Source organism: Bombina bombina, chromosome 4, assembly GCF_027579735.1.
Source record: "Bombina bombina isolate aBomBom1 chromosome 4, aBomBom1.pri, whole genome shotgun sequence".
In the NCBI taxonomy this organism is placed as follows: Eukaryota; Metazoa; Chordata; class Amphibia; order Anura; family Bombinatoridae; genus Bombina; species Bombina bombina.
In genome coordinates, this window is record NC_069502.1 from 182,728,838 (window position 1) to 182,749,391 (window position 20,554).

Here is a 20,554-nt window from a genome sequence, read left to right on the forward strand (position 1 = left end):
TTAGAGCAGTCAAGACTAATATGATGTGAAAGACAAGCATTATGACAGCAGTAGGAGAGCAGAAGGAGGACAGAGGTCTCAATTAGAATTTATTACTATGGGGGAGATGACTCATTGTAGAGGATTGACTATTTTGATTATCCACTTTGAGTCATAGACTGCCTTGAGGCTAATGTAAGGTCAACACACTACCTCTCATATCTGTTCCAAATACTTAAAAAAGGATGTTCCTGTGCTGAATAGATCAATGTTTTCTTTGGGAGCTATGCATCTCAACTAGTGAGTAGCACAGTCCCAAACATACACTTCTTGTTCCATTTTAAATTTAAACTGTTTCACTTAACAATTTTTCATGCAAAACAAGATATTTAAACATATTAAACTGCTTTTTTTCATGTACATTACAAAGGAAGGAGAAGACAGAGGAGAAAGAGCGAAATTAATACATAAGAAGGAAAAAGGGAGAAAAGCAGGACATTTAAGGCATGACGTGTGTAGGAGCATTCAGGAGTCAGGACTGAAGTTATGTGAAAAAGAAGGAATGGGGTATAACTAGTATGATAGTAGAAGGAGGACAGAGTAGGATAGAAAAAAGTAGTTATGAGTGACTAGACAGGTGCGCAGGCGAAAAATAAGTTTTGTCCGAAAGATTTGTTTAGTATTTTTTCAAATGTTCGGTTCAGCCGAATTTCTCCCGTGCAGGCATTTGGTTCAGACGAATATTTTATTCTGTTTCGTTATCATTATTTCTGATGGGAACAGCTAAAGTAGACAATTAGGGGTAGATTTATTGAAGGTCGAGCAGACATGATTCGATGTTGCAAATCATGTCCGCTCGACCTCGCTAAATGCTGACAGCATACCCTGTCTGCATTTAACATTGCACAAGCATTTCTTGTAAAATGTTTGAGCAATGCCGCCCCCTGCACACTCAGGGCCAATCGGCCGCTAGCAGGGGGTGTCAATCATCCCGATCGTATCGGATGATTTTAGTCCTCCACCTAAAAGCGAGCCTGAAACAATGGGCGTAAAAAGCAGCATCCGCTGCTTAATAAATCTTACATTATAGGAATCAAACAATTAAAATAACCTATTTTTCAATGTTAAAAGAACATACAACTCCTGTAGAGGGATGGACGAATGTGTAAATTTCCGAATTCGAATGTTAGAACGAATATTATTACCGAAATTCGAATTATAAATCCGAATGTTGCATGAGCAAATGAACAAACCGATTTTGTTAAGCAATCATCAGTTTTTCATCTATTTCATCCAACAATGCATTCAGCTGTTTGTCATAATAAAAAAAGTGTGTGTCTGCTTGTGTATGTGTGCACACATATGTCTGTATATCTGTGTGTGCATGCATGTGCGTATAGCAGTATGTGTGTGCACACATGTGTCTGTATATCTGTGTGTGCATGCATGTGCGTATAGCTGTATGTGTGTGCACACATGTGTCTGAATATCTGTGTGTGCATGCATGTGCATATAGCAGTATGTGTGTGCACACATGTATCTGTATATCTGTGTGTGCATGCATGTGCTTATAGCTGTATGTGTGTGCACACATGTGTCTGTATATCTGTGTGTGCATGCATGTGCGTATAGCTATATGTGTGTGCACACATGTGTCTGTATATCTGTGTGTGCATGCATGTGCGTATAGCTGTATGTGTGTGCACACATGTGTCTGGATATCTGTGTGTGCATGCATGTGTGTATAGCTGTATTTGTGTGCACACATGTGTCTGTATATCTGTGTGTGCATGCATGTGTGCATAGCTGTATGTGTGTGCACATATGTGTCTGTATATCTGTGTGTGCATGAATGTGAGTATAGCAGTATGTGTGTGTGCACATATGTGTCTGTATATCTGTGTGTGCATGCATGTGCGTATAGCAGTATGTGTGTGTGCACATATGTGTCTGTATATCTGTGTGTGCATGCATGTGCGTATAGCAGTATGTGTGTGCACACATGTGTCTGTAAATCTGTGTGTGCATGCATGTGCATATAGCAGTATGTGTGTGCACACATGTGTCTGTATATCTGTGTGTGCATGCATGTGCTTATAGCTGTATGTGTGTGCACACATGTGTCTGTATATCTGTGTGTGCATGCATGTGCGCATAGCTGTATGTGTGTGCACACATCTGTCAGTATATCTGTGTGTGCATGCATGTGCGTATTGCAGTATGTGTGTGCACACATGTGTCTATATATCTGTGTGTGCATGTATGTGCGTATAGCTGTATGTGTGTGCACACATGTGTCTGTATATCTGTGTGTGCATGCATGTGCGTATAGCTGTATGTGTGTGTGCACATATGTGTCTGTATATCTGTGTGTGCATGCATGTGCGTATAGCAGTATGTGTGTGCACACATGTGTCTGTATATCTGTGTGTGCATGCATGTGCGTATAGCTGTGTGTGTGTGTGCACATATGTGTCTGTATATCTGTGTGTGCATGCATGTGCGTATAGCAGTATGTGTGTGCACACATGTGTCTGTATATCTGTGTGTGCATGCATGTGCGTATAGCAGTATGTGTGTGCACACATGTGTCTGTATATCTGTGTGTGCATGCATGTGTGTATAGCTGTATGTGTGTGCACACATGTGTCTGTATATCTGTGTGTGCATGCATGTGCATATAGCAGTATGTGTGTGCACACATGTGTCTGTATATCTGTGTGTGCATGCATGTGCTTATAGCTGTATGTGTGTGCACACATGTGTCTGTATATCTGTGTGTGCATGCATGTGCGTATAGCTATATGTGTATGCACACATTTGTCAGTATATCTGTGTGTGCATGCATGTGCGTATAGCAGTATGTGTGTGCACACATGTGTCTGTATATCTGTGTGTGCATGCATGTGCGTATAGTTGTATGTGTGTGCACACATGTGTCTGTATATCTGTGTGTGCATGCATGTGCGTATAGCTGTATGTGTGTGCACACATGTGTCTGTATATCTGTGTGTGCATACATGTGTGTATAGCTGTATTTGTGTGCACACATGTGTCTGTATATCTGTGTGTGCATGCATGTGTGCATAGCTATATGTGTGTGCACATATGTGTCTGTATATCTGTGTGTGCATGAATGTGAGTATAGCGGTATGTGTGTGTGCACATATGTGTCTGTATATCTGTGTGTGCATGCATGTGCATATAGCAGTATGTGTGTGTGCACATATGTGTCTGTATATCTGTGTGTGCATGCATGTGCGTATAGCAGTATGTGTGTGCACACATGTGTCTGTATATCTGTGTGTGCATGCATGTGCATATAGCAGTATGTGTGTGCACACATGTGTCTGTATATCTGTGTGTGCATGCATGTGCTTATAGCTGTATGTGTGTGCACACATGTGTCTGCATATCTGTGTGTGCATGCATGTGCGTATAGCTATATGTGTGTGCACACATCTGTCAGTATATCTGTGTGTGCATGCATGTGCGTATAGCAGTATGTGTGTGCACACATGTGTCTATATATCTGTGTGTGCATGCATGTGCGTATAGCTGTATGTGTGTGCACACATTTGTCTGTATATCTGTGTGTGCATGCATGTGCGTATAGCTGTATGTGTGTGTGCACATATGTGTCTGTATATCTGTGTGTGCATGTATGTGCGTATAGCAGTATGTGTGTGCACACATGTGTCTGTATATCTGTGTGTGCATGCATGTGCGTATAGCTGTATGTGTGTGTGCACATATGTGTCTGTATATCTGTGTGTGCATGCATGTGCGTATAGCAGTATGTGTGTGCACACATGTGTCTGTATATCTGTGTGTGCATGCATGTGTGTATAGCTGTATGTGTGTGCACACATGTGTCTGTATATCTGTGTGTGCATGCATGTGCGTATAGCTGTATTTGTGTGCACACATGTGTCTGTATATCTGTGTGTGCATGCATGTGCGTATAGCTGTATTTGTGTGCACACATGTGTCTGTGTATCTGTGTGTGCATGCATGTGCTAATAGCTGTATTTGTGTTCACACATGTGTCTGTATATCTGTGTGTGCATGCATGTGCGTATAGCTGTATGTGTGTGTGCGCATGCATGTGTCTGTATAACTGTGTGTGAATGCATGTGCGTATAGCTGTATGTGTGTGCACACATGTGTCTGTATATCTGTGTGTGCATGCATGTGTGTATAGCTGTATTAAGGGATTAAATGCCCTACATCTCCTGAGTGTCTGCTTGTAACTTAACTTAACTTAACACTTAATATAACTTAATAACTAATAAATAACAACCCAACACAGTTCTGTGGGTGAAAGACCCGTGGGTCGCATTTATTTGTACCAGCCGTGGAACTGGCAGGTAACTTATCCATGGGTGGCGGCAATCGGGGCCTATATCTAACTATGAATAACCCCTTCTAGAAAATGGCCAAGGGACACTGCTGCAGACCACAAGGCGGAGATACTCACGCAGCTTTCATAATTAGGGGTTTTTCCGGCCCAACAATAATCAGCCCTAGCACGCCCAAGCATACCGAGCCTGTGACGTCACCCTGACCGCAATGGCCATTACTCAAACCTCCTTCCAGTCTGCAGCCGTGATCCTGACCACCCGCCACAAGAGACTGACCTGCATATTCAATGGTCCTGACTCTTGCCGCCACCCTATACTCTTAGGAGTAACTCCTGCCTGATGTTCTGCAAGAACAAATCTACTCCTGCCGGTTCTAAATGAACCCCATCCTGCCTATACAAACCCTTATGGGCTGCCGAGATGTTCCCGTGCTCTACCACAAAACCCTCGAGTTCAACTACCTGCTTCCTCAGGTCCCTATTGATCTTTTTCCTGACCTGGAAAGCTGCCTTATGACACACCATGTGCCTCCATCTTAATCTAGGGATCACATTCGACCACCCGATTCTCACACCTGGAAACTAGTGATGTCGCGAACCTAAAATTTTCGGTTCGCGAACCGCGGACTCGAACTTCTGCGCGAACCGCTATTGAATTCAATAGGCAGGCGAACTTTAAAACCTACAAGGACTCTTTCTGGCCACAATAGTGATGGAAAAGTTGTTTCAAGGGTACTAACACCTGGACTGTTGCATGCTGGAGGGGGATCCCTGGCAAAACTCCCATGGAAAATTACATAGTTGATACAGAGTCTGCTTTTAAGCCATAATGGGTCTAAATCAACTAACATTCCCAAAGTGGCTGTCTCAAAACATCCCGGACAGAAGATAGATTGATAGTGATAGATAGGATAGATAGATAGATATACATAGATTGATAGTTAGATAGAATCGATAGAAGAGAAATAGATAGATTTGTTAGATATATAATTACCCTAATAAATTCTAATAATCAAACATGCGTTCTTGGACCCAACTAGCTTGTGTCAATTAGTACTTTTCTTAGCACTTTAATCCCTGTTCCCCCCCCCCCCTATCGGGGGAGTTCTATATGGCCTGCCAGATTACCCTGAAAAATTATAATAATAAGACATGTGGTCTGCTACCTATTTTAACGAGGTTGTGTTTTAAGTACTACCATTCTTAGCACTTTTATCTCTGTAACTCCCCCTATTTGGTGAGGTCTATACGGCCTGGATGATTACCCATACAAAATATAATAATAAGACATCTGCTCTTGGTCTGCGACCCATGGTAACTATGTTGTGTTAATTAGTAATGTCCTTCGCATTTTAATAGCTGTTACTCATACTCACCCTATCGGTGGAGGTCTATATGGCCTGCATGATTACCCTTACAAAATATAACAACCAAACATATGCTCTGGGACCCATGGTAAGTAGGTTGTGTTAAGTAGTACTCTTCTTTGCATTTTCATACCTGTTACAACACCAAATGGTGGCAGGTCTATCTGGCCTTCATGATTAGCTGCACCCAAACCCAAAAAAAAGCCGAGTGGTCTTAGACTAACACCCATGGCTAACTCTGTTGTTTCAATTAGTACTATTCTTAGCACTTTCATCCCTGTTACGGGCGGTCTACATGGCCATCATGATTAGCCGAACAAAATACTACAATCCAACCTTTGCTCAGTCTTCATAGGCCCTTCATTGTCTGTATTTTGATAGTACAGTTCTTATTATTTTTATAGCTGATACAACACCGAATGTTGTCAGCTCTATATGGCCTGCATGATTAGCTGCACCCAATACAAAAATAAATCCAAGCGGTCTTGGATTAACACCCATGGCTAACTCTGTTGTTTCAAGTAGTACTATTCTTAGCACTTTTATCTCATCATCCCTGTTACTTCCAGACCTCTCGGTGGTGGTGGTCTACATGGCCATCATGATTAGCCTAACCAAATACTACAATCCAACCTTGGCTCAGTCTTCCTAAGGCCCTTCATTGGCTGTATTTTGGTAGTACTGTTCTTATTACTACATGGTGGTCTTCATGGCCATCATGATTAGCCTAACCAAATACTACAATCCAACCTTGGCTCAGTCTTCATAAGGCCCTTCATTGGCTGTATTTTGGTAGTACTGTTCTTATTAGTTTAATAGCTGATACGACACCGAATGTTGTCAGCTCTATATGGCCTGCATGAATAGCCGCACCCAAAGCCAAAAAAAAGCCAAGCAGTTTTGCACTAACACCCATGGCTAACTCTGCTGTTTCAAGTTCTAATATTCTTAGCTCTTTCATCTCATCATCCCTGTTACTTCCAGGACTCTCGGTGGTGGTGGTCTACATGGCCATCATGATTAGCCTAACCAAATACTACAATCCAACCTTGGCCCAGTCTTCCTAAGGCCCTTCATTGGCTGTATTTTGGTAGTACTGTTCTTATTAGTTTAATAGCTGATACGACACGGAATGTTGTCAGCTCTATATGGCCTGCATGAATAGCGGCACCCAAAGCCAAAAAAAAGCCAAGCGATTTTGCACTAACACCCATGGCTAACTCTGTTGTTTCAAGTTCTACTATTCTTAGCTCTTTCATCTCATCATCCCTGTTACTTCCAGGACTCTCGGTGGTGGTGGTCTACATGGCCATCATGATTAGCCTAACCAAATACTACAATCCAACCTTGGCTTGCTGACAACAATTGGCTAGGTGGGCCTGGCTCACAGCAGGCTGCAAGGCAGGAGGCAAGTGCTATTCAATGGCACCAGCAAACTGAGGATTCAAATCAAAGCAACTATTACCAAAAATTTTAATTTTTAATTATTAGAATACTGTCACAACAAATATGATTGGTGTAAATATTTTTTAAGTAGGCCTGGTACACAGGCTTGGAAGGCTGTAGAAAAGTGCAATTCAAAGGCACGAGCAAACTGAGGGTTAAGATCAACACTAAATTTTTTTTTAATTTAAATTAATAACTATACTGTCTGACTGTGACAACAATTATGATTGGTGTAAATAGTTGGCTAGACGGCCTGGCACAAAAGGCTGGCAGTGGCAGGCAGGAGGTAAATGAAATTCAATGGCCCTAGGAGACTGAATATTTGCAGTCCAAAAAATTATGTTTTTTTTTTTTTTTTATTACTGTTACAAGAATTGTGATTGGTGCCACTAATTGGCTACTTGGGCCTGGCAGACAGGCTGGCAGATATGAGTCGTGGATGGTAGGTAGGGCAGCAATTTAACACAGTATGCTGTGTAAGTGACAAAAACACAGGACTGATAGAAAATTAAGTTACATTACACTAGCAAAATATTTTAAAATTTTAGATTTTAATATTAAAATTATGTTAAGAAGTGCAATGCACATATGACTCTATGAGTGGTCGCACTGGCTGGCTGCTACGTAGGGCAGCAATTATAACAACAGTATGCTGTGTAAGTCAGATAGACAGTTAGACACAGGCCTGATAGAAAATACAATTAGATTACACTAGCATAATGATTTAAAGACTTATTTTTGGAAATTTTAAGAAAAAGGTTAAGCACATACATATGAGTCGTGGCTGATAGCCTTGGAAGGGCAGCTATTAAAAACAGTAGGCTCTGTATGTCGGATACACACACGCCTGATAGAAAATACTATTAGATTACACTAGAAAAATGAATGAAATTATTTTTTTGGGGGGGAAATTAAAAAAAGGTTAAACACATATGAGTCGTGGCTCATAGACTAGGGAGGGCAGCAAGTAAACACAGTAGGCTCTCTATGTCAGCAAAACACACAGGCCGGATAGAAAATTATATTAGATTACACTAGCAAACAAATTTAAACTTTTTTTTTTTATATTAAAATTAAGGTGAAAGAAAAATAGATATGAGTGCTGGGTGGCTGCCTGGCACAGACCAATTAACCAAAAGACTGAAAAAAAAAGAGGTATATTAATGCTGAGTGAGCCTGACAGACACAGGCATGATAGTAAATGTAATTAGATTACACTAGAAAAATATTTTTTTGTGTTTTTTTTTAAATTAAAAATAATGTTATAAACGGATATTAACACTGCTGGCTGCTGGCTGGCACAGAGCAATGAACCAGAGTATATGCTGTGTGACACTGGCCTGATAGAAAATGAAAAAAAAATTACACTAGAAAAATAATTATATTTTTGGGTTAGTTAAATTTAAACTAATGTTGTTAGGGAGATATCAGTGGTGGCAGTAGTCACAGCATATGCTGTGAGCCGTAAATACACAGCTGAAAGCCAGGCAAATGCTAATAAAAAAAAAAAGAAAAAAAAAAAACGGCACAAAATATAGCCCTAAAAAGGGCTTTTTGGGGTGCTGTGCTTGCAGCAGAGATGAGTGGAGTCCTTCTGGACTGTAAATACACTAGCCTAGCTATGTTTTTCCTATTAATGTCAGGAGCAAAAACACAACATGTCCTCTCATTAAAAAAGCAAGGTCGTTATGAGTCTAAAATGGCGGATTCCGAGTAGCTGGGAGTGTCTGTGAGGGAGTGTCTGATGTTGATTGGCTCTAATGTGTCAGGCGGCTGTGACATAAAGGGTCAAAGTTTCCACAATGATGACACATAGGGGCGGATCGAACATCGCCATGTGTTCGCCCACAAACGCGAACGCGAACAACCTATGTTCGCTGTGAACCGTTCGCGGGCGAACAGTTCGGGACATCACTACTGGAAACCAGAGTTTGAACTGCCTCAGGTCTGACTGCATTGCCCGGATTAGATCCAATGTGGGAATGGCCCCCACATCATTGCCGCCAGCATGAATTATCAGAATGTGGGGTTTCTCCCACCTTTTCACTGCGGTCTGGAGCAATGCAGGCAGATCTGACCAAGCCAAGCCTCTGTGCCCTAGCCAACGTAACACAGCCCTGGACGAATGAAATCCTAGCTGCTGTCCTCCTGGCATGGCTGCAGCTCTAATTGCGTCCCAGTGCACATATGAATGGCCGACGATCCACACCCGTACAGGACCTGGACGTATTTCTGAAAACAAAGAATACAAGAGTTAGCCCGCTTGCAATAGACCAGATCCATACAACCTTGGCCCATAATCTTTTGGTATCACCCCCGCAAGCCCCCAACTCTTGCATACATGACCCTTGATCCCCAGTCTCAAACATACAGCGGCCTAACGTAAGACTTATACCGCTGTGACCTCCACCGCCCCAATGAGCGGATCCGATCCGAGGACCAACCCAACTCTGCTGCCGTCGTCGCTGCCCCCACCCGAAAAGAGTATGGAGCAATCCGAGACCCGTCTAGACCAGCCTTTTGCGCTGCCCTATCCAAGACCTTTCCAAACTGGTATCTGGTCAGCGGGTCTCCATTAGCATGTATCAGAAGCCTGGAGGAGCCTCCCGGCCGTACCTCCAGGTAGGATGACACTAGCTGCACGGGGCAACAGGCAACACCCTGCTGCCCCGGCAGGGAAAGCCAAGCTCCCTGGCCCTCCTGGTCAGTTTTGAACCTGGGAATGAACAATAACACGGAGTCATCCACCAGCCTGACATGGCTGTGCATGACCCCCCTGTGGCCGCCGTTCTGGCTCGCGGTACCAACTCACCCACCCTTAATGCGCCATGAAACGCCAAGCCAAAGGCCGCCCCAAAGAGGCGAGCCTTGAAAGGTGAGGAACATACTTCTGGCAGTACGTCCAGTAATTTTACCAGCCGTTCAGCCGTAATGGGCTCCCTTGTGTCCCGTCGTGGAACTTCCAGACGGCCCCACCCCCTCAACAGCTGTTTAACAATAAAGGAGCGCGACTTGTCCTTAAAGGCGTATAGCCTGCAGAAAACCGCCACAGCCGATAGCCTCGCGACCACCGCCCCCTTTTTTGCTCGCTTACCTCTCAGCTCCGCCAGCCAGCACAACAGAAACCCCTGTTCACCCTCACAGGAAGGGAACTCACGAAGGTCACAGAAACCTACCCATTCGCTCCAGTACCTTACATATGCCGACCATGTGCTGGGTGCCAACGAAGCCCGCAACAACGGGATCAGTTACTGTAGTCCCTCGCCATCTGCCACAAAAAGAGAGGGCAAGAAAGACCGTTAGGAGCCGTGGCAGCCCTAAATGCCTCCCACTGGAAGCGAGATAGTGCATCTGCAACTATATTTTGCACCCCTGACACTGATGTTCCATTGCAAACATCTCAACACCAGGTGTCGCAAATAATGCACCACCACAGGCGATGAAGCAGAAAGCCTGTTAACCGCAAATACCACGCTGAGATTATCCGTCCAGAAAATCACAGCCCTGTTACTAAACAGGTGACCCCACAATTCCACTGCATCCAGTATAGGAAACAATTCCAGAAAGCACAGATTGCATGTAAGCCCTCTGGTCGCCCACTCGGTCGGCCAGGGCTCCGCACTCCAAGCCCCTTCAAAGTAAGCCCCATACCCGGATGCTCCTGCAGCGTCCGTGAACAGATGTAGCGCTTGGTTAGATATCGGATCCCCTCGCCACATGCAGATGCTGTTAAAGTCCTGGAGAAACCTCTCCCAGGCCTGCAAATCCGCCACGAGGTCCCTGGTGATGCGAATGCGTGATATCGGAGCCCTACCTCCGCCCATACACTGCTCTAGCCGCTTGCTAAACACCCTACCCCACGAGATATCTCTCCCCACAAAGTTAAGGAGGCCAAGGAGCGATTGCAGCTCCCGCAGTGAACATGTCTGTGTTGCCACCATGGCCCGTACGGCCACCAACATCTTGGCGACCTTCTCCTTAGGCAACCTACATTCACCTGCCACCGAATCAATCTCGATGCCTAGGAACGTCAAGCACGTGCACGGCCCCTCCGTCTTATCCTCTGCCAAAGGAACCCCAAACCTGGCCATCATGAACCTCATGACTTTCATTAAAGAGGCACTTGCATTCTTGCGAGTTGGCCGCCCCTACCAGGAGAAAGTCATCCAAGTAGTGCGCAACTCTATCACTTCCAGCCACCGCCCAGTGCAGGAAAGTACTGAATGCTTCGAAGTACGCACAGGATATCGAACAGCCCATGGGCAGACAACGGTCGACATAATAACCCCCTTCAAACCAACACCCCATCAGCCCGAAGGATGATGGGTGAATCGGGAGAAGCCGAAACGCGGATTCTATGTCTAATTTTGCCATCAATGCTCCCAGGCCCCGTTCTCTAACCAGAGCCAGCGCGTCGTCAAATGACTGGTAACGGGCCGAGCTCAATTCCTCCGGAATAGCGTCATTCACCGACCGCCCTTTCGGATAAGAGAGGTGTTGTATGTGCCTGAACTTACCCGTCTCCTTCTTGGGGACAACCCCTAGCGGGGAAACAGCTAAATCCGGCAGTGGCAAGTCCCTGAAAGGGCCTGCAACCCTACCCAAGGCCACTTCTTTGCCCAGCTTCTCCCTGACCGCCTCAGGGTATTGGGAAGCCGATTTCAGATTTTTCCTATCTCGGGCTCCCAACACCCGGCCAACTACTGGGATCACAAAGCCCTCACGCAATCCGCTATCCAAAAGCTGAGCAGCCGCCCTATCCGGGTACCTACGCAGCCACTTGCCAATGACCTGGACCCTAAGTGGTAAATCCGCCCTTAGTCCCAGTGCCTCCTTTGCCCCCAAACCGATCAGTTTGGGTATTTCGCTTTTTGGAGCAATCAGCTCCGGGGTGTTGACCGCTGCAGAACTTGCAGACGTGCTTGAACGTGCACGATGTGCCCCGCTCGCACGCTTTGTCCTGATACCGCCAGCATACACCCCCTTGCCGCCGTTGAAAGCGCAAAGTCTGCCTCCCCCCAGGCGATGCCACTATGGCGCCCCCTTGCACACTCCGTTCCGCATCAAGATGCGCCCAGAGGTGCAAATCCATCGTACCAAAATCAAGCAGTGGGTTGCCCACTTTCTTTTTCCGATATAACATATCGTACTCTCTCCATGCACCATCGGCAAACTTTCTGTGTATTGCGTCAATGGTGTCAACGTACTTAAAGAGGGCAGTCCCCTGATCGGGAAACCTCTCCAAGTAGCAAGTGGCGTAGACCCGGAAACACCAATGCCACTCCTCAAGGGTATCAGGCCGCCTAAATTTCTTAGGGCCCGTACCATCCTCCGCCATTTCCTTAAACTTAAAAGCCTCTGCAGACAGCTCAAACATATTTACATACTTACCGTCCTGGATACGTTTCACAGTCTTAGATTTAAGGTGTGCATGCAAACTGTGTACCTGGCACGAATAAGTATCCCCGTGTACTGCTGCCTTTCTGTTCACCGCCTGTGGTGACCCCCCAGCAACCCCTAAGAGTTGAGATGACTGCGCCCCACTACTGGCATTGCAATCCTCTTGATTGCACCTACTCATCTTTCTCAACATTCTATACATCCTCCTATGCCCTTTCGTGTGCAAACCCAGTGACCCATCTATCTCAGATCCCGAACCTGACCCACTAGAGCTGGAAGAATTACACCGCCCCCTAAGTAAACCAAGTTGCATCTCACCAGAGGAAGCACCCGATGTGGCTTGGCCTTGTCCAGAAGCACTGCTGACTCCTCTAGGCACGAGAGCTCCCGAACTCTGAGTCGCCATGTCCCTGCTGGATGAGGATGTCCTGGGTACCTGTAAAATAGAAGCCAAGAGGGGAGTACCTCGGGAAGAGCCAGCCATCTCTTCCCTATTCCCCTTCCTCAAATTCTAGATAACCTTCCTGGTCGCTATCACTCACACCGCACGCCGCACTCACATCATCATCCGTACTGGTGGCCAACCCGCTAGCAGAATCCTCTTGAAATCTCACGGTCCTACTCCGACCCTGAGACTTCGATCCCCTAGCCTGTCTCGCCTGCCCCCTCCCGGGGCTCTCTAAACCTTTCCCAGGGCCAACGCTAATACTAGCATGCCCCCTTTTTACAGCCCCCCTTGTGGCTATTTGCTCCGATCGTGCTGGTGAGGTCCTGCTGGGCGTCATTATACCCTGCAGGCCTTGCGCCTGGGGCTCCGCTACTGCGGTATAGCCCCTTGAGCTGTGTGCCATGATGGCCCCCTTATTTGCGGTCTTGGCCGCTGGGGCCTTTCCTTTACTTTGGGCCGCGGTGCGTGCGGGGGCCGCCTTAGCTTTGCCCCCTCCTAACGTAGGCCGCGAGCGCAAGGAGGGTGCCCTTTCGGCATCCCCCCCCTTATTACTGGGTCCAGCTGTGGCTCTTGTGCGCACACCCTGCTGCGACGCCCCTGGAGTGCCCTCCGAGGGGCCCTGCTGCCCCGCTGCCATATTCACAGTTGCCCCATGACTCCTCACTTCTGCCCCTTGCTCTGACCTGCCATGCGCCCCCCCAGCCGTCGGGCTTGCCCCCAAGAGCGGGTGTCCCCCCCCCGAGGTACTCCCTTCTTACCTTCGGAGCCTGGGGGGAACGATCCGCTCTGCTCGCTATCCGGATTGCGTTTGCCGCGAGCGGAAATTACGTCACTGGAAGTGACGTAAGGACGCGCGCCGCCGCCGGAAGTCGATGCGGCGCCCATTTTAGATGCCACGAGGGACGACGAACCGGAGGCCTGCACAGCACCATAGGCCGAAGCCTGGGCCTGAAGTACCGCCGGACCCGACAACGCACCCGCGAGGACCGACGCCAAGGACTGCAGGAGGGCCACCGCCGCCGCCGCCACCGATTCCCCGGAGAGGACCACTGCCGCAGGTAAGGCCGCACTGCTCCCACTACCCGCGCCAACGACGCTCTCCCCAGAGGTGCAGGCACCCCTTAAAGCCTCGCTGGGCCCTGCTACCACAGGCCCCTGCCTAAGGCCGACACCGGAACCCCCGGGTATATTACCGGGACCCCCGGAGCCGGAACCGGAGCTCCCCTGGGACCCCCTAGGCCCTAAAACTGAACCGCCTAGCGCTCATACTCGCCCCTCAGGACCTACCTCCCCTGGGGGCCTACACTCCTACCCGACCGGCTGATAAGCCAGACCGGGGCCACCATCCCCCTCTAAATTCTCCTGTGCAGGAGAAGAGAACACACTGGGCTACCCCCCCCCAAGGGAGAAACGGGCAGACACAGCCCAGACCCATGGCCCAGACCCACCGTCACAGTTCCAGATGGGGATGGTGCGACCCAATCCACGTCCTCTAACTCCATTTCTTCCCATTCTCCAGATTCGCCTTCCATTGGAAAATGCTGCAAACTGCTAAGCTGAAAGATCTTCTGGGAGTCCACAGCAACAAAGAGGAAGTAGAATCCCTGTACATCCTTCTTATAAGGTTAGTAAACCCCTCCCAACACAATGCAACATTGTAACTATAGCAGTATGTGTGTGCACACATGTGTCTGTATATCTGTGTGTGCATGCATGTGCGAATAGCTGTATGTGTGTGCACACATGTGTCTGTATATCTGCGTGTGCATGCATGTGTCTGTATATCTGTGTGTGCATGCATGTGCGTATAGCTGTATGTGTGTGTGCACACATGTGTCTGTATATCTGTGTGTGCATGCATGTATGTATAGCTGTATGTGTGTGCACACATGTGTCTGTATATCTGTGTGTGCATGCATGTGCGTATAGCAGTATGTGTGTGTGCACACATGTGTCTGTATATCTATGTGTGCATGCATGTGTGTATAGCTGTATGTGTGTGTGCACACATGTGTCTGTATATCTGTGTGTCCATGCATGTGCGTATGTCTGTGTATGTGTGGACACATGTGTCTGTATATCTGTGTGTGCATGCATGTGTGTATAGCTGTATGTGTGTGCACACATGTGTCTGTATCTCTGTGTGTGCATGATTTGCGTATAGCTGTATGTGTATGTGTGCACACATGTGTCTGTATATCTGTGTGTGCATGCATGTGTGTATAGCTGTATGTGTGTGCACACATGTGTCTGTATATCTGTGTGTGCATGCATGTGCGTATAGCAGTATGTGTGTGCACACATGTGTCTGTATATCTGTGTGTGCATGCATGTGTGTATAGCTGTATGTGTGTGCACACATGTGTCTGTATATCTGTGTGTGCATGCATGTGTGTATAGCTGTATGTGTGTGCACACATGTGTCTGTATATCTGTGTGTGCATGCATGTGCATATGTCTGTGTATGTGTGGACACATGTGTCTGTATATCTGTGTGTGCATGCATGTGCCTATAACTGTATGTGTGTGCAACTGTGCACACGTGTCTGTATATCTGTGTGTGCATGCATGTGCGTATAGCTGTATGTGTGTGCACACATGTGTCTGTATATCTGTGTGTGCATGCATGTGCGTATAGGTGTATATGTGTGCGTGCATGTGCGTGTAGCTGTATGTGTGTGCACACATGTGTCTATATATCTGTGTGTGCATGCATGTGTGTATAGCTGTCTGTGTGTGTTTGTGCCAGTATTCAAACATATAGAAATAAGAGGAAATGAACAGACCATAAAAGATAATATTGAAGTGATCAGGTTGTAAATAAATATTAGCAAGTATTTTCTTAACAAAATCATAACTCAGAAACATATTAGCAATACATTTTTCAAAAATAAAAAACATTTTTTAGGTCAGTGCAAGAATGATGATCTTTACCTACCAACAATAGCTTCTAGTTGCTAAGTCCACAAGCAGTATGTCAGATATATACACGATTACATTATATGTCACTTTTAATTTTTGCACAGTATATTTTTCTTTCTTAGAAACATCCTTAGACTTAAATTAAATAGGGCATTCATTTAATATTTGCTTGAACTGGTACTTTGATTACATAATACCCACATTACATTAAATTAGTAACAAGAAATGTCACTTAGTGTAGCATCTAAAAATAGACAATCACATCATTAAAGGAAATTTAATGCGTGGCTTTCACTCCAGAAAGAAAATGGTAAAAATGTATATTTTATTTTTAGAATAAAGGAAGAAAAAAAAATGAATAGCAAAAGTTCTTGGATAATACAGACAGTTCAGGTAGCCTTTTCTTTATTTTGAAAACAGAAGTTAGGGCCAAATGTAATAAAAGTATATACACGAGTGATACACAGCACTAAAGATTATTTATGACTTTAATATCAATTTAGCTTTCATTATATCACACAATACTTCTGTTGTGTGATTAGTAGGGATGGGTAAATGTTTCTAAAAATTCGAAATTTAAAACGAATTTTGATGCATTCGTTCGTTCGAATCGAATTTCAAATGTTTATATAACATTCTAACGTTCTATTTTCGAATTTTCATTTTCGAATTTTTCAATAAAATTCAAAAATATTTGTTTGAATAATAGAATGTTTAGCTATGTATTCATTTAATTTCGAAATATAATATTCAAATTCGAATGTGACATTCGAATTTGAATGTAAGATTCAAATTTGAAATAGTATTTCTAGTTTACAACTGTGTTTAATAAATGTAATATTCAAATTTGAATGCTACATTCGAATTTGAATGTCTCATTCGAATTCGAAATAGTATTTCTAGTCTAATATTGTTTTTTTTATATGTAATATTCGAATTTGAATGTCACATTCGAATTTGAATGTCACATTCGAATTCTAAATAGTATTTCTAGTTTACATCTGTGTTTAATAAATGTAATATTCAAATTTGAATGCTACATTCGAATTGGAATGTCTCATTCGAATTCTAAAAAGTATTTCTAGTCTAATACTGTTTTTTTTAAATGTAATATTCGAATTTGAATGTCACATTCGAATTCTAAATAGTATTTCTAGTTTACATCTGTGTTTAATAAATGTAATATTCAAATTCGAATGCTACATTCAAATTTGAATGTCTCATTCGAATTCTAAAAAGTATTTCTAGTCTAATTCTGTGCTTTCTAAATGTAATATTTGAATTCGAATGTGACATTCGAATTCCAATATTACATTTAAATTCAAATTCAAATATTACATTTAAAAAACAGTATTAGACTAGAAATACTATTTCAAATTCGAAATTTGATTCGAATTTGAAATAGTATTTTTAGTCTAATACTGTGTTTAATAAATATATTATTCGAATTTGAATGTGACATTCGAATTTAAAATAGTATTTCTAGTCTACAATTATGTTTTATAAATGTAATATTCAAATTCGAATGTGACATTCGAATGTCACATTCTAATTCGAAATAGTATTTCTAGTCTAATACTATTTTTTAAATGTAATATTCTAATATGAATGTGTATTTCTAGTCTAATACTGTGTTTTTTAAATGTAATATTCAAATTTGAATGTCACATTTGAATTTGAATGTCACATTTGAATTTGAATGTCACATTTGAATTTGAATGTCACATTTAAATTCTAAATGGTATTTCTAGTTTACATCTGTGTTTAATAAATGTAATATTCAAATTTGAATGCTACATTCGAATTTGAATGTCACATTCAAATTCAAAATAGTATTTCTAGTCTAATACTGTGTTTTCTAAATGTAATATTTGAATTTGAATGTGACATTCATATTTGAATATTACATTTAAATTCAAATTCGAATATTACATTTAAAAAACAGTATTAGACTAGAAATTAGAAATAAAGGTATATTACCAGCGCTAAACTATCGGGCTATCCCTTTATATGTGAAGGGAGAAGGAAGTTATCAATGTATATATTCAAGACGTGTATTACGAGGGTATATCGTGCAGCATAAAAAAATTATTCAATGTACCCTTAACACTGTTGGGAATATTAATGAGCAAGAGAATAAATCAATGTAGTTTCAGCGCACAAATATAAAGTTAAGTTATTTCATCACTAGGTATTTCTATTCCATAAGTAAAATCAAAAAACTATTTACAATGTGTCATGCAAATAGAGTCCAAAGTGCAATTTTATAATAGTATTACTGGTAAATGGTTTTCTTCTTACCAGAGATTACCCCAATCATATGAGGTAATGTATGCTCTCAGGAAAAACCAATGCTGGTCCCGCCCGTGGTCTGTAGTTATTATTTTCCGTAGTACCTTTTGAATAGGCAAATTTTTCTGAACCTCTTAGTCTGTGTGTCTCTGTAGTCTTTTTCCAGCCACTTTTCTGGTAGAAACTTCCAGTTTTATCTATGATGTGTTGCCTTGGTGTCTCCCAGGAGTATGGTATTTCTAGTAGATATTTTCTGGTGACCAATTCTCAACAAGGTATAGGGAAAAAAATAAGAAAAAGGCACATAGCGTAATTCTGTTAACCCAAATATTTATTATAAAAAATGCAGCGATATGCACTGTGACTTGCATTTATTACCCTCAATCCTTGATGAGGTAAACATTCAAACTTATATACACATATACTGTATGTAGTTATACTTGACTGATGTCTGTAGATACTTCTCCACTTTTATCACTTATGGTAGCATCAGACCCAAACACATATATCTTCTTTAAAGTTCAAGTTTGTTTTAAAATCAATAATTTAAAACTTGTACCACATTGTTTTGTTTATAAAAAACTGTGGATGTCTTATCTTAAAAGGGGTGCTGATCTAACAACAATACAATGCATTCAGATTGAATCTCTCATTACCCAGTTTCTATTGGACTATGATGTAGTGCACATACAAACAAGTCCAGTAGTGCACGACTGCTCCTTCAACAAATGATACCAAGAGAATAAAACAGATTAGATAATAGAAGTACATTAGAAAGTTGTTTAAAATTGTATTCTCTATCTGAATCATGAAATAAATTTTTTGGGTTTCATGTCCCTTTAAGACTGTTGCTTCTTAACTCCTGTTTTCGGCGAGTCTGAACTTCAAATGAACAGTACATTTTATTTTTAAGTTATGTCTATTTGTACTCCCACTGCATCATGTGACATCCATCAGCCAATCACAAATGCATATAAGTATATTCTGTGAATTCTGGCACATGCTCTGTAGGAGCTGGTGACTCAAAAAGTGTAAATATAAAAAGACAGTGCACATTTTGTTAATGGAAGATAATTGGAAAGTTGTTTAAAATTGCATGCTTTATCTGAAGCATGAAAGTTTCATTTTGACTTGAGTGTCCCTTTAAAATTGTACATTATGAAGGTAGATGTGAGTCCTGACACTAAGATGAGCAAATGATTAGCAGAGGTGTTGAAACAGAGTCTAGAGACCACTGAGCAGTATTGTAAAGAGCCACGGTCAGGGATATCCATTTTGGGGTGAACGGCGGCCATTGCAGAAAAGGGCACAACATGAAGGGAGGACTTATGTCAGCAACAAGGGATCAGGAATCGGAAGGTATCAGACAGGACAGTGGCGTGAGTGAGTGAGGAAATCCTCACTGAATGCTGTCAGGGTATAAAGCATCCTCACTAAGTTTTCTCTCCCCTGCAATATCCCAATTGACTGACTCCCACACTGTCATAACACCGACCTGGTAGCAGGGGCACCCTGAACATTAGAGATCGGAACTTAAATACACAATGTAAATCCTTAATTTAGCCATCTAACAAACTCAGTGTAAATATAATTTACCTTTATAAGGAGCTCCAAGATGGAACTGTGAGACAGAACCTACGTGACTTACAGGCACCCTACAGTGGCAAGTCTTAATATTTAGAGGTGAAAGAGGATGTTTTTAAATTTAACACGACCAGGTCTAATGTGTGAGGTGATAACATAAGAAGAATGTCGGTTTATTTAAACTGGAGCAAGAGCAAGTAAGTCTGTAAATGTAACTACACCTGAAGTACTTAAAGAAGCAGCTACAAAGGAGAGAGATTGCAACAAAAGGCATATGTTTATAATGTAGTAGCGAGCCGAATAAATATTACTGCAAGACCTTTAATTACATCCCAAGATTGTGCTCAAGAGGTTCATCAAAGTTGTGTCATAAGAGTCAGCTGTATTTTTACATGAAATGGACAAGCAATATAAAGAAAAAATAATAAAAGCCTGATATCCATCATTTAAAGGGGTTGAGGGGTAGTAAATCTCATCGAACTGACAAAACTATCTAAAGTATAAAGATTTACAAGAGTTACTTACTCAGCCCTTTTCATTATAATTTTTTACAGATTTAAAACAGTAAAGCAAACATGTCAGCCAGAAAGCTGAATAAACTAGAAACATCTGTTAAACATACCGCAATGGATGTTATTTGAAACCACCCAAAACAAATAAATTGCAGGAAAAGGCAGCGTCCGAACCGGATGAAGACATTGATTCAGAGCAGGGTTCTCAGGTATGCGACTCAGACCAATACCAGTAACAAAA